The sequence below is a fragment of the Capra hircus genome, chromosome 5 (assembly GCF_001704415.2).
Source record: "Capra hircus breed San Clemente chromosome 5, ASM170441v1, whole genome shotgun sequence".
In the NCBI taxonomy this organism is placed as follows: domain Eukaryota; kingdom Metazoa; phylum Chordata; class Mammalia; order Artiodactyla; family Bovidae; genus Capra; species Capra hircus.
Window position 1 is genome coordinate 73813954 of NC_030812.1, and position 15886 is coordinate 73829839.

The window sequence follows — 15886 nt, forward strand, 5'->3', positions numbered from 1 at the left end:
CTCAGTTCAGATCCACTTCCTCATCCGTCTGCTAACCTGCTCTCAGCCAGGACAGTGACTACTTCTGTGTCACTAATTCCAACAAACACTTTCAGACCTCAATCCTTGGCCTCAGGGCAGCATGACCTTCTGATGCTTCTTCCTTCCTAAAACCTTTTGCTTCCCTTAGCAACTAGAAGTTTCCTTTTACCTCTGGGTTCCTCCCTCCCAGCCTCCCTTGCAGGCGGCTCATCCCCTGTACATCCCATAAACATCCATGCTCCCCGGGATCCCCTCCCTAACCCCCTTTCTGTTTGCCTACCCACTTTCCTTGACCAACTTTGACTTTGCAGCCTCTGACTGCAGTTGCTACTAGGATTAGTGAACGGGGTGTTGCTCTAGAAACAGCCCCCCAAACTTCAGTGACTTAGCACAGAGAACATTTATCCCCCATTTACTATTCCTCCCATATCCCCCCACTTTCCCACTCCTCTAGGTTGTTACAGAGGCCCAGCAGAGAATATTTTTACTTGCACAGGGTCCATTCAGTAACTGGGGGAGGGGAGCTCTGCTCGCTCTGGTCATCCAGGGACACAGGCTCCTTTCGCCTGGTTGTCACTGACCCTGGCTCTGTGTTAGGGGTGGGGGGATGTTCTTCTGGACAGGGGTGGGAGTGGAGAGAGAGGGAGGGTGTCATGGATGAGGAGTATGAAGTAGAAAGCAGGGCGAGTCAAGTGGCTGAGCCCTTGACCTAGCCTGTACCCTTAGACTCTGTTGTAAGGCTCTTTGTGTGTGTGTGTGTTTGTGTGAGTGCATGAGTGTGTGTGTGTGAGTTGCTTAGTTGTGTCTGACTCACTGTGACCCCATGGACTGTAGCCTGCCAGGCTCCTCTGTCCATGGAATTCTGCAAGCAAGAATACTGGAGTGGGTTGCCATTCCCTTCTCCAGGGGAGTGAGGCTCCATGGAAGCCTGGATTCATCATGTGATAATGAGGAAGTCCCCTGTGGGAAGGGACAGGCTTCCTGCTCTCATATGCTCACATTTCTTGGGCCCAGGAATGATCTGCTGGTTGGCTGCACTGGGCATGTGGACAGAAGGAGATGGGAATCGGGAATCTGCCATGGGTGTCTTGCTTCTGGAAGCTGTGCGAGATATCCTGGCCAGAGGGCAGCTGTGTGACTGGCTCTTCCTCTATAAATTCATGGCCAGAGCATGGGGACTCACCCAGAGGACTGACTCAGCCTTCTTGCCAGTGCTTAGAGCCTGTGCTGGGCATGCCGTGTGCCTGATTGTCAGATTCATCACCCACAGTCAATGGCGTGACAGTGGGCATATGTCACCAGCTCTTGAAGCTGGGCAGGCTGGACCCTCTGTCCTCTTCAAAGGGAAGGAGATGTGACAGACTGACAGTGACGGAGTCCCTACTGTGTGCCAGAGTTTCTCCTGAATACTTTATCTCCATTATCACTGAATTTTCATAAGAGCCCTGGAAGGAAGGGCAGGTCATCGTCTCCATCTCACAGATTAAACCAAGATTTAGGAAGACTTAGGAAGCTTAACATCTGAAAATAATGAGGAGGATGCCCACAGATGGCACATTTCTGAGGTCCCACGACTGATTGTTTTGACCTCTCATTTGGCATACATCTTTAACTCTTCTAGGACCATATGATAGAAATTAAAGAGGTTTGGGTTGGGCCTGGGAATACATGAGTCTACAATCCAGAGTCTAACACTCACTAGATGAGTCATGTTATAGAACCATTGTAACCTCTTGAAGACTCAATTTTCTCATCTGTCAAATGGGCACAATCATGTTGATTGTGGAATGTCAATGTGGAATGTTGATTGTCCCTGGGAAGGGACAAGTGAGAGAGATTTACAAACTGTAAAGGTCTGAGTATTTTCTTTATTTAAGCTACTATCATTTCTTGCTTAGATGTTTCTTAGGGGTCTTCTGTTTGTTCTTACTCCTTCTTCTGTGGTATCTTCTCCACACAGAAACCAGAGGGATTTTTTTTGAAATGGAAGTCAGTCCATGTCAAGTCCTTGCTTAGAACTAGGTTCTCATACGCCCCCAGTCCGCTGTGTGCCCTGGCCTCGCCTGGCCCCCTGGGGCCCACGTTTTGCTGCTGCCCCTGCCTTTAGCGCTCTCTCTTCAGGCCCCTGGCCATTTTTGGTTCCTTCACCATCCTGTGCTCTTCCTGCCTCTTTGCTTATGCTCACTCCTCAACCTGGAACATATTTTTCTCAAGCTCTTCACTCAGGGCAATGAGCAGGGCAACACCTGCTCGTCCTCGGGACCGCAGCGCACACTTTCTCGGGGATGCTCCTTTTTGCCTCCTCTCTAAATTAGGTCCCTTGGTTTTACTGTCTTGCAGCACTGTTTTCTCCATGTTGCACGGTCTGCTGTGGTGATTTCACGTGTGTATGAGGTTTGGTTTTTCCAGGAGTCTGTCTCCCTCTGAGAATGTCAGCTGTGTAAGGGCAGGCACCCTGTCTGCTCTGCCCACCATCATATCCCTGGTTCCCTGCCCAGTGCCCAGCACACAACGGGCACTTGATGCAACAGTTCCAGTTAAACAAATGAAGATGTTTCCTGCCGTGTCCCCAGGCTGCCCGAAACCGCCCTTTCCAGGCCTGAGCTAGACAGAGCCCAGGAGAAGCAATTTGCCCCTGAAGCAGTTGTCAACCAGGAGGAGTTCTAGAGCTCCTTTCAGATCTCTAATCTCACTTAGCTCAGCCCTCAGGACATTTAAACCTTGACTTCATCATCTGTGAAAAAGGAGGGTAACATGGGCTGCCTCTCAGGCTGGAGGTGAGATGTGGCAAAGTTTGGAAGGACCTGGAAGAGTGTGGATATAAATGAAATGCTGCTTCTTCCCCGTTTTATAGAAGTCCTTGATGTCCCTGGGGGTGACAGTTCTATTGCATAGACGAAGATGCTGAGGACCAAAGCAGTTGGTCCCAGAGCACAGCGGAGCTGGTCAGGAGATGGATGCTCTGCGTGCCGTGTGAAATCTGGCTGCTTCCTCCACCAGGCAGTCATCAGGGGCTGGTCCTCCTGTCTGAAGAGCTGGGCCCTAGAAGGCCCTCCTGTGCTCCCAGGAGCCAAGAGGAGGCAGGAGGAGCCCTTTTGATTCCAAAAGAGCAGCCCTCCTGTCTCCCTCTCATGCCATCGGTCCAGGTCCCCTTCTCGCAGCTTCCCGGAGACAGCACCATGGCCACCTCTGCAGAGCCGGTCCTAGATGACGAGGTTCTCTTCTTCCTGGGACCCCTGGGACACTGCTCAGCAACTGACCTATATTAATTGCAAGTGCTATTCGCTGTCTTGGTCCCCTCCCACCCAGCACGCGACCCCACCCTGCACAAACACCTCGATCCATCCAAGGACATTGTAAAAATAAAATGATCACAACCTGGCCCTCCGGGAACCTCAGCTTTACAGCGTGTCCCGCTCCAAGGCGGACGGCATTTACAACCCAGTTTGAGGGAGGAAAAAAAGGAGAAAATGTAGGAAGGAGCTGGGAGGGGAAGAGAGGGAGACAGAGGTTCACACATTTGAAAGAGTGAGAGTGGATGAAATGAGGAAGATGGATGAGAAATGGGCAAGGAAAAGGAAAGAGGCCAAAACAGAGCAGAGAAGACAAATTAGCAAAAGAGATCCGGGGGAGGTAACAGGGTTAGAGGGAGTAAACTGTGGAAAAGAACAAATGGAAGTCTTAGAAACAAGAGTAAATGGATAGAACAGAGAAGAGAGAGAGTCCTGGGAGAAAGCTGGTGAAAGAGGAAGAGTGGGGTGAAGGGGACAGAGAAATAGAAAGTGAATGACATAGACCACCTGGGAAATCGAATTGGCTGTTTGTTGAAAGTGGAAACAGAGAACATGAAACAGAACAAGAGTACACAAAACCTCAGGGCTGGAGAGTTGGAGAGGAAGGGTTGGTTGACAAGATGGGAAGCAGGTTTTCAGTCAGAGCACAATTGCATCCAAGTTGATAGGGGTGAGGTAGGTGAGCTCTGTTCTATGTGGTTACAGGGGGGTTCAGTTCCTCTGTCTGGTGGTTCTACCATCCTGGAAGACGGGCTGGCAGACTAGGACCTGCTTTTGTGAATAAAGTTTTATTGGGACACAACCGCACCCATTATTTACAAAGCTGCCATAGAGATGGGTTGGCCCACAAAACTTAAAATGCTTGTCCTCTAGCCTTCATGGAGAACATTTGCTGATTCTTGCTCTGGGGTTCTGTAGGCCTATGATGAGAATGGGGAAGATTTGTGGGGAGGTTTCTACAGGCTGGGCCTGGAAGTGCTGCACCTCACCTTCCTCCCACTTTCCACTGGTGACAGTCACGTGACCCCTCTGAGTTGCAAGGAGGCTGGGAAATGTAGTCTTTCTGGTGCTTAGGAGGAAGATGAAGCAGGGTGGGTTTGGCACACAGCTTTGTGTCTCCTTTCCACCTCGGCTTTGTTCCCTGCACGAATCTCTCTCCATGGCCCCACCCTCCCATGAGACGATAAGTTCTCTGAGGGCTGGGACAGCGTCTGTGCATAGCAGAATAGGTGTTCTAGAGACAGTTAGTGAAGGAAGGAATGAACCTGTCTCTTGCACGCTCCCGGAGCTCTTTGTAAATACCTCTGATCTGGCACTGACATCACTGGGTTTTACTCATTCTGCACCTGTTTCCCCACTCAGATTCCTCTCTCTACTCCAGTTTATTTTCCAGCATCTCCTGTACAGGAATCCCATGCTGGGTCCTGGGCATGTCTTTTTGAACAAAACAGACCCAGCCTATGTCCTCAGGGAGCTTGCAGTTGTGTGGAAGAGACCAGAAATGAGCAGAGAATCAGAGAATTACAATCATGCAACTAAATTTAAGGTGATGCCATTATTAAATGCCCTGAAAGAAGAGGTGAAGTAGCTGCTCTGAGCACATCTCAGGGAGAGATTTGATATCATCCAGTGGTCAGGGAAGGCTTCCCTGAGGAGGTGACGTTTGGGCTGTAACCTGAGGCAAAGGCACACATTAACCAGGTAGAAGAAGGATGAGCAGAGGAGTATGCCAGGCAGGGGAAACAGCCTGGGCAAAGGCCCTGAGATCAGAGAGAGCTTTTTTTGTTGTTGTTGTCATGACAACAACAAAATGACGTTAGTATTATTGTAGCTCAGACTGAGTACCCACTATGTGCCAGGCACTGTATTAAGCATTTTACATGTATTATGTCAGTTAGTTTGCACAACACCAAGAGAGGGATATTCGCACATTGCAGAAGCCATGAATGCCCTGCCCAGATAGCTTCTGCCTACCCCAGGGGACTTGTGAGGACAGTTCTCATACTTGCTGGTAGCTTCTGTTGGCTGGACGTGCCAGAGTCTGCCCTTCCCAGGATTGCCCTCACCAACAACTGATGGGAATTGGAGGATAAATATCCCAGCTCCTCTCCCTTGGTGGGCATTTCTGAGGCAGCTGGAGACTGATGCTCAGGGGCTCCCGGGCAACTCGGAGGGCCCATGCCACAGGGTACCCCCATCAGTGTGCACCTCCTCAGTGTTGCTCCCTCCTTTTCCGCCTCCCCCACACCGTGTTTCTGAGTTCACCTCGAAAATAAGTACTTGCTCCTGAATATTTGTCTCCATGGCTGTTTTTGGATTAACCAAAACTAAGACACTAATAAGTAGTCCATTTAATAGATGAAGAAACTGAGGCACAGAAGAGTTGCAAACAGAACTGAAAGAAAGGCTTTGAAACTGAAGCACAAACAGTGTGTGTGTGTCTGAGATGGGATATGATGGGATATGATGGGACAAGTGAGACAGGTGTGTAGGCTAGGATAGGGATTTGGGTCACTAACTTAGGGACATAGGAGGACTTCAAAGGGCTTTATGCAGATTGGTGACATGTTCTGATTGATGCTGGGACTGTATCACCATTGTGATGGAGACCAATCAGGTTTAGAGGGGCTCCAGTGGATGCCAGGGCAAGGGTGGGGGCTCTAGTGGTCATTCTGGGGCACTGAGTTCTCTCATGGGTCTCTGGAGCTCTGGGGGACCCCTTGAAGGCCAGGGAGTATCGGGGCATCAGAGAGGGCTCTGTCGCCTGCCACGAGTCTGCAGCGTTCGTCTCAGGGGAACAACACACTTGGTGTCTCAGCCCCACCCTCCCCATTCCCTTTCCCACCTGCTTAGGTCACAGAGTCCCTCCTTGCCTCCACCCCCGGGGCCTCCGTTGGGGAGGGTTGGGGCTGGAGCCCGGCACTCCTACAACCCAGCCAGGGCTGGCAGCTGTGGTGGAAAGGCCAGCCAGGCCTCCTGACTGGGCAGGCCCCGGAGGCCAGCACGTGGCCAGCCTGGTGCCGGCTGTTTCTGCCCCAGTGCCCCGTGCGGCCCGAGCCTGGCTGAGCAGACGGTGAGCGTGGTCTGAGCGGGGTTGGAGGGTCTGCTGGTCCCGTCTTGTTCATCTCTGCCTCCCCGGGCCCTGCTGCCCTTGCTACTGTCCCAGAGAAGGCGGCAAGCTTGACTGGCCGGGGGCGCCGTGCAGCAGGGCGAGGTGTGGGGCCACACGGGCCAGGCACCCAGCAGCGCTGGCTGTGTGGGATGCGGGTCCCGGGGGCTCTGGGGCAGCTGACACAGGACTGGAGGGCGGGAGGGTGTCAGGGGAGAGTCGGGGAGGGGTGCAGGCCACCCTAGGGGAGTGCCTGACCACACAGGGAGGCCTCACTGGGTGGCCTATGGTGGCAGCAGGCCCTCCCTTGGGGAGGTCAAGGGAACTCACATTTGAAGCCTTTCTGTGTGCCTGGTCCTGTCAATGTGACCTTGGGCTATTATCTATCCCCCACCCCTACCACTTCATAACCCCTGCCTCATCCTCCCTGGGGGACCTCTCCTCCAACTCCCAAAGCCTACAGTGTTTATTGTTATTTTTTTTTAAAAGGTTTTGTTTTGTACTGGGGAATTGGGTGGCCATTCCCTTCTCCAGGAGATTGTCCTGATCCAGGGATTGAACCTGGGTCTCCTGAAGGCAGATTCTTTACCATCTGTGTCACCAGGGAAGCCCGTACTGGGGTATAGCTGATTAACAATCTGCAGTGTTTATTATGTGGATCAATTTCTCCAAGGCAGCTTCCCTGCCGGCTGTCCTCGAACATTCCTAGCCACAGTGTCCTTCCTGGGTACCTGCTTACCCACCCGGGCTGCTTCCTAGTGACCGAAAGAGCACAGGTTCTAGGTGTGTTCCACTTTCTGACTGAACCTAAGTCGTTGGCTTTACCTCTCCGAGCCTGTTTTCTCACCTGTAAAATAAGCCAGGTGAGAAGACTCTTGACAGCAAGTCCCTTGGACCGCAAGGAAATCAAACCAGTCAATCCCAAAGGAAATCAATCCTGAATACTCATCGGAAGGACTGATGCTGAAGCTCCAATACTTTGGCCACCTGATGCAAAGAACTGACTCACTGGAAAAGACCCTGATGCTGGAAAAGATTGAAGGCAGGAGGAGAAGGGGACGACAGAGGATGAGATGGTTGGACAGCATCATCAACTCAATGGACATGAGTTGAGTTTGAGCAAGCTCCGGGAGACAGTGGAGGACAGAGAAGCCTGGTGTGCTGCAGTCCTTGGGGTCAAAAAGAGTTGGAAATGACTGAGTGACTGAACAACAACAATAAGACAAAACATGCCCACCTGAAAAGGTGGTGGTGAGGGTTAAGAGAGATGAAGAATAGGCAAGGCCAGGCACAGGGGAGGTGGCAGGGAGGGGCTCCTCTGCCTCCCCCACCCCAGGTTGACGGTGGGGCTGGGATGAGCATTTCACCTCCCTGGGCCTTGGTCTCCTCAGCCCTCAAATGGGCACACTCTGTCCGTTGGGGGGCTACATGGTACGTAGGCTGCCTGGGGCTGTGCACTGCTCGGCTGTAGGGCAGGATATCCGATTCCTGTGTTATCTTTCCATCCATGCAGCGGGAGCTTCAGGCCGAGGAAGGTGCCTCTCCACCCTGCCCAATTATAATCTGGGGGTCTTGGAACCTCTCCTGCTCCACATGGTTCTCTCTCTCTCTGTCTTTCACCCCCCACTGGAGGCCTCTCTCAGGCCTGATTTTGCAGCCTGTAGATGGGCCTGGTGATGGGTCCATCCTGTGCAGAGCCCCAGGGCTGCCCAGGCCAAAAGGAAAGAGTGGGCACCCCTGCCTCAGCTCAAGGCCCATACCTGAACACCTGTCCCCCTGTATCTGGTATCCTCCCATTCTCTTAGGGGTGAGAGTCTCCTCACGTGGTAACCTTGAGGGAGTGAGGGCCAAGAAGGAAGCTCTGCCGAGAAGGGCTAAGGGACTGGAACTGCTACTCCTCTCTGCCTCAGGACATTTGAACATGCTGCTCCCTCTGGTTGACATGCAATTTCCCTGTGTCACACCCAGCTCCTACCCCTTCATATCTCTTCATATTTCAACAGAGAGGTTTTTGCTGGACAACCTTCTCCCCAGTCTAAAATAAGCCTCCTTTGCAGTTTTGTTCAGAGGACTCCAGTCTTTTCCTTCAAGCAGCTTTTACAACTTGTTTGTTAATTTGCTTATTCTCTCTCTACCCTACTAGATTGTATGCTTCATAAGGTGAGCCTCATGTTTCCTGCGCAAACTTTTAAAGAAATGTGCATTTTTATTTAATTATTTGGCCACACAGGGTCTTAGCTGCAGCATGCGGGATCTTTGGTTGCAGCATGTGAACTCTTAATTGTGGCATGTGGGATCCAGTTCCCTGACCAGGGATTGAACCCCAGCCCTCTGCACTGGGAGTCTTAGCAACTGGACCACAGGGAAGTCTTCCTGTTCAGCCCTGAAGATCCTGCACCTAAAACAGGGCTTGGCACGAGGTTGGTGCTCAGAAGACCAGGGCTGATCGAGATTCATCCACTCTGTGTCCAGAGTGTGCTGTTGAGCCCTTCTTCCCTGCCTGCTGGACAAGGAGAGCCAAAGGAGTTAGAACAGTGAAGACTCTAAGGGATCATTAGTCCAACCTTGTCATTACAGAAGCCTCTGGGGCAAAGGCCCTCTCAGTGAGAGAAAGAGGTGGACTTGAACCTGGGTCTCCTAGTCCCTCATCCGCTCTCTATCCACTATTCTCTGTGCCATGGCAAACCACTTTCCAGGGGTTATTTACAGGGGACCCAGGCTTCCCAGCCCCAGAACTCCTTTGGATGAAGGGTGGAGGGCAGCAGACTCAACTTCTTGTGATGACTCAGGATGGGGACCGTGTGTGCATGCTAAGTCACTTCTGTTGTGTCTGACTCTTTGCAACCCCATGGACTATATCCCTCCAGGCGCCTCTGTCCAGGGGATTTCCCCGGCAAAAACACTGGAGTGGGTTGTCATTTCCTTCTCCAGGAGATCTTCCTGACCTAGGGATCGAATTCACATCTCTTATATCTCCTGCATTGGCAGGTGGACTCTTTACCACTAGTGTCACTGAATGGGGACCTTGCAGCCACAGTAACAGTAAAGCCTGAATAGGGATTGTCCCAGGATGGCCTAAGCATTTCAGAAGTCCCGTCATATTCTGATCCCTTAGCAACCATTCAAGGGAGGTGATGTTACAGGGCCCGGAGCAGCGAAGTGACTTGCTCAAGGTTGCTCTGTGACAAGCAGCCTGAGTGGAGACCTGAACCCAGAGGTGTTTGACTCCAGAGCCTAGAACACCATGGGCAGGTGCCTGGCCCCACACTCTGCTTCTCAGAGTTGTTACCACCTTCTGCCTGTTAGAATAGGGAGCTGTGAGAACAGCTGGAGGGAGCTGGCTGGGACGGGCCCGAGCTTCCCCAAGGTGTATCCTGAGATTCACAGGTCCCCGAAAACAGCTATGGGTGTTCCTGGAAAGCTACATTCGAAACCAAGGTCACAGGCCTATTGTGTCCTCCGTGGTGAAACTGGAACATTCCCTCGTCCTCCTGGGTTGCCATGTGTGAAGGTTGGGTGAGAGGAAACAGGTTTGAAGGGGACTTGGGGGGTCCTGGCACCAAGAGGGCTCACAGGGCTGTCTCCCCGCCAGGCCCTCCTCTTGGCTCCTGAGCCCCAGCACATTTGGTAAAGGGAGCTGCTGTTGGAATCTGGGGTGAGGCATGGGGTAGACAAGGCTCGCAGATTCCAAGAAGGCAGCCCAAGACCATGGAAAGAGGCCTCAGTGGGAGGGAAGGCAGGTTCAAGACCTGATTCCTCCAGCCAGGAGTCATCTTACATTCATGTGAAGTTGGGTGCAAAGCATTCGCTTCACAGAGTGGGAATACAAAGTAAAATGGTGACGTGTGTGAATTGCCGATATGTTGTTCATAAAGCTGCTTCTCGATCTTTGCTTGAAAACATCCTTTGATACCAGCAAGAATCCACCATGGTCTGGATCCCGCGTGCTCTTAATTTAAACACCATCTTGGGACTTCCCTGGTGGTTCAGTGGTTAAGCATCCTCAGAGGACACGGGTTCAACCCCTGGCCAGGGAACTAAGATCCCAAATGCTCCGGGGCAACTAACCCAGTGGGTCACAGTTAGAGAGTCTGTGCACTGCAATGAACAATCCCATATGACGCAACGAAGTTCTCTTATGCCAAAACTAAGACCTCACACAGCCAAATAAATAAAGAAATATTTTAAAAACTAGAAAAAATAAAATAAACACTATCTTACAAATGAAACAGCACCCCAGGAAGTTCTGAACCATGAACCTGCCACAGTCCTGATGTTAGGATGCTCCATGCTGACAGTTGAAAAGCCTTTGTCACTGAAGCTTGGCTAGCATTGACCCTTGAACAAGTCCTTCTTTGAGGGCTTATACTCCACGTGGGAGGAGCACAGTGAAAACAGGAAGGGGAGAGTCAAAGGCAAGCAGAGCATCATGACCTCTGTCTACAAAGCAAACCTCTAATGTAACCCAGCCTGCAAGAGCCAGAACCAGCCTGGTCTCCATTTTTGCATGTAGAGCCAGGCCTCAAATGTGATCTTAATTTTAGTTCCTCTTCTCAAACCTGAAATAGATTGTAGGTTTTAAGCTACAGCAAAAAAGAAGAAGCAGGGTAAGAGCCTACAACTTCCTTGTCCTCCTCCTCTGCCCTTAGCAAGGGCAAGAATAGAAAGAATTCCCCCTCCACCCTTTGGGGATGGAGATCCTTGGCCCAAACTGAATTCTATAACCTTCAGAACGGGGTCCCTGGATTGTGCGCACAGTGGATGGAGCTCTTTCTTGGGATTTTCGGAAAATAGACAAGCACAGCTGGGCTGCAGTTTTCCTTTTTTTTCTTTTCCTTTTTTTTTTTTTTTTTTTCCTGCTTTCAGCCGAGGCAGCCTGTTCCTGATTTCTCTGGGAAGGCAGCTCCTAATTAGAATGGATCGAAGAGTCTTTGCTCCAGCTTTGTTCTCAGTCTCAATGGAATCGTTGCTTTAGGACTTAATCTGCTGAGTCACTGGTGGGCTGGGACCCTTGCCTCCCTCCGCTGCTCTCAGGAGCAGGCGGGCTAGTCCCTGGGGACCACCAAGAGCACCATCTGCATGCTCTCACTCCAGCCCTCTCCTCCTTTCCCCCTTTTTCTCCCCACCTGCTTTTTCCCCCTTTAATTTCCTTTCATTAACAACACAAGGCCTTCCAGGGTGCCAGTTCCTGCTGGTGGGAGTGTCAATTGGTACAATTTCTCTGGAGGGCAATTTGTCAAATGCTATTAAAAGCCTTAAAAATAATGCATAGGCTTTGACCTGGAAAGTCCCCTTCTAGGAATTTGTCCTGTAGAAATAATTGGACAGGGGTCCACAAATATGTGCAAAAAGATGTTGCCCTCCGTGCTTTTCATGAGTGACAACTCGGAGAGCTGGTCTCCAGCCACAGGGGGTCATTAAAAAGGATCATGTGATAACCAACTGGAAAAGAACCCTTTGGAGCTAATTGGAGAAATTTGAATTCTGACTGGGCATTAGGTGCTTGTGAGGAATGACTGTTAATTCTGTCAAGTGTGATAATGACCTAGAGATTGGTTTAGAGACACACAGCGGGAGGGTAGGTATTTGGTTTAAACTGTTACAGCAATAATAAGGGGTTTCCCTAGTGGCTCAGACGGTAAAGAATCTGCCCACAATGCAGGAGACCTGGGTTCAATCCCTGGGTCAGGAAGATCCCTGGGGGATAAGGATGAAGCAATGGAGGCAAGATGTTACAGGTTCTGAATCTGGTGGATGGGTAAATAAGTGTCTGTTACACTGTTCTCTTTATTTTTGTGTCTAACGTTTTCATGATTTAAAAAGAAATGAAATGATCACATAAAACTGTATTTTTTTTGGCCTGAAATGATGTCCACAAGATATTTTTAAGCGAAAAAGAGAAACATTTCAAATAGCATATACCGCATTATCACATTTCTGGTTTAAAAAAATGTATGTATTTTTATAAGCAAAGGGAAGAGGACGGAAGTGCACACACCAGAATGTTAATGGTGGCTATTTCTGGATAGAAGGAGTTGGGAGTAATTTCCATTTTCTTCTTTTTACTTTTTAGTAGTTTTGGACTTTTTTTTGCAGTAACCATATATTCCTTTTTTTTTTTTTTAACAAGTCTTTACTGAATTTGTTACAATATTGCTTCTGTTTTATGGTTTGGTTTTTTAGCTTCAAGGAATGTGGGATCTTAGCTCTGGACCAGGGATTGAACCTGCATCCTCCGCATTGGAAGGTGAAGTCTTAACCACTGGTCACCAGGTAAGTGCCATACATTACTTTTATGCTCATAAAAAAGCCATTAAAGAAACTTTGGAAATCACCTGTACTTTTTACATATCATGCCTTGTAGAAGGAGGCTTACAGATCTCAATCTGCACACAGTAATAGGTAAGGTTGATGCGGTCATCCCCGTTTGATAACAGGGAAACTAGCCAACAGAGAGGGTGAGTGCCGTGCCTACAGACACACAGCAGCAATTCTAATTCCATTCTTCTGAAACCAGTGCCCTTTCCACTAAACCCCAGATGCTTCTAGAGGACCCACAGCAGTATCCAATGTGCTTCCTGCCCCCTAGGAACAGACGCTGTCTTTGTTCTCTTGGTCACTTGCCTCCATGTTCCATTCTGGAGACACCCTGTCCACCCCTAGAACAGTTACATAATGGCTTTTTGTACAAAATAGTACAAAAATGCACTATTTTTCCCCTCACATCACAGGTAAAACTCAAACACTGGCTGTTCAATATTTTCTCCTAATGAGCCTTCCCAGTCCTCTTGCCTTTTTAGGATGGAAGTGAGCCTTTGCTGCTGTCCTCTTCATATTTATCAGCTCTGTTTACTGGCAGAGCGGAAGAGCGAGCGGGCATCGTATACATAAATATCATAAAATCCACTGAGGGCTGGCAAGACTGAGTTCTTAATCCTGGCTCCATCACTAACTATTTGCAACCCAAAGAAGTCACTCTCTCTGTGTTTTCCCTGTCTCTAAAGTAAATAAAGGATAACACATTAAAAAAAAAAAATCAATTGGTGTTCTGAGGAAAAAGGGCGGGTGTGGGGGAAGATAGCTCCAAGTTGGGCTGAAAATATGAAGTTTTTATTAATGCTGGAGGTAGATAAAGCCTGTGTCCGTGTCTTCACCATCGGTTCTTGGCCAGAGTACTGGGACATCTCTGACCTGTTCTCAAGAGTACTTTTCTCCCACTCCCTCTTCCAGTTCTCCCAGGCTGATCTTTCTAAAGTGGAAATCCAGGTGAGTCAGCTGTGTTAAAAACCTTCCAGTTTCCCACTTCCTTGTGGAAGAAGTCCACCTTCTTGGGTCTGTGTACAAATGATTCATGCCCTTGCTCTGTCCTTCCCTCCAGCCTCTCACCTGCTGGGTCCCCTCACTCCTCGCTTGTGCTTCCCACACCATTCCACAAGGGGGACCCTGCTTCATGCCTCAGTGCCTTTGCTTGTGTGCGTCCCTTTTTCCAGAATGCTCTTCCCTGGCTAGCATCGAGTGTTTCCCTGCAAGCTCCCTGGAAACACTTCTTGCCCGTAAGACTTGAGCTCCTTGAAAGCATGGCCTCAGCCATCCCCAGTATACGATAGGGCCCTACACTGAGATGGATCCAGGTGCAGAACCAAAGGCTTCTCTCTGCAGCTTCAGGATGCACAAAACTCCTCCAAGAGATTTGGGTTGGCATGATTCTCAGCTCCCCTCCGGGGCTCCACTAAATTTGTGCTGATTTTTATCTCTGTTTGGGACTGGAAATTTTTAATTTTCAATATATCATTTTAAAATACATGTCCTGAGATTTCCCTAGTGATCCAGTGGTTAAGACTTCACGCTTCCATCTCATGGGGCAGGAGTTTGACCCCTGGTCAGGGAACTAAGATCCTACATGCCTTGGTGTAGCCAAAATGTGTTAAAAAAAAAAAAAAAGAAGAAACCTAAAAAAAGACATTTTAGCATCAGAATGCATATATTTTAGCTACAGCAGGTAGCCTGCTGCTCCCTGAGTCTCCTTGCAGAAGACCATCTAACCAAGGCTGTTTCCCAACCATAGAAAACTGCGGGCTGGTGCTCATGTGTCAGTGTCGGGGTTGGGGGGGAACCACTGGCCGCAGGGACACCCCCTGGGGCTGCCTCCCATCCCATCCACATCTGAATGGGGAACCCATCCACGGTGGGACCCCAACAAAGGACTCGGCAGGCAAAGTGCTTGAGAGCTCATGTTGGAACTGGGGTCTATGTTTATAAATGATCACCCCAAAACACGACAGGCCCCGCTGTGTTTCCACCCTCCGGGCACCTGGGCTTCTCTGTCCTCTTGGTAGGAACCCAAGCGATGGCAGCAGGTCGCAAGTTACCATAGGGGGGTCAGCCTCACAGAGCCAGAAGTGAATAGAAAGAGAACGGGTGCCCGCCACCAGCCCACTCTTTGCAGAAGGAAGGAAACTGTGGAGGGGAGGGGATGTCTCAAAGACCCTGGGAGAAGCGCTCAGCTCCTGCGCTCCTCCTTCGCTGGGGGAACTGGCGCTGGTGCTTTGGGGCTCCGCTGGGGTTCGGAAGTGAAGTGCTGGCTCACGTTCTCTCCTATGGCTTACAGTTGATCCCAGGGCAGACACTGAGTCCCATTCGTCTTCAGATCCCCCAGGAGTCCATGCATACAGCTGAGTCCCAGTGTCAGCCATCAGGTAAAGAAAGTAGAAAGTGGGCTTTCCACTTCTAAGGGGCCCATGAACCAACTACACTGAGAGGGGGTCAGATGCTCTGCCCTCGTTCAGATCTTGCTGAAAAGTCCCCTTCTTAGGAGGATCTTTTCTAGACTCCCTATTTCATATCGCCACCCTCTCCCTGGTATACCCTCTGTGCCCCCTGCTCTGTTACCATCCGTCAGACTGCACGATTTCTCTGTTCAAGTGAACCCGTTTCTCATCCCACTAGAATGTAAGCTCCCCGAGGGGAGGGATTTTTGCTATACCCTCAAAGTCCCCAGTACTTTGGCCACCTAATGTGAACAGCCAACTCTTTGGAAAAGACCTAAATGCTGAGAAAGAATGAGGGTGGGAGAAGGGGGCCACAGAGAATGAGATGGTTGGATGGCATCACGGACTCAATGCACATGAGTTTGGGCAAACTCTGGGAGACAGTGAAGGACAGGGGAGCCTAGAGTGCTCCAGTCCATGGGGTCACAAAGAGTCGGACACAACTGAGCAACTAAGCACAGCAAGTCGATTGGGGAATCTCAAGTCAGTGGGCTCCAAACCTAACCCATCTTACTTTTTCTAATTGCTTCATCCTGACACGCTCTGCCAAGTCCTGCTTCCCACTGGGTCTTTATGACAGGAGGTGGGGGGCATCCCAGCACATTTCAGGCTCTCCTAGCTATTAAAACTCAGACCAGGCCAGTTTAAAACTCCAAGTCTTGGTTCAAAGCTCCTTTCCAGAATGCCGGGGGGAA

The 15886-nt window shown here is 50.1% G+C and overlaps 1 long non-coding RNA gene across 1 annotated transcript; it reads left to right on the top strand.

Moving 5' to 3' along the window:
* Positions 12655-15392, top strand: LOC106502127. The gene is made up of 3 exons (XR_001918092.1): positions 12655-12696; positions 13654-13689; positions 15032-15392. It is a non-coding gene; the product is annotated as an uncharacterized LOC106502127 (long non-coding RNA).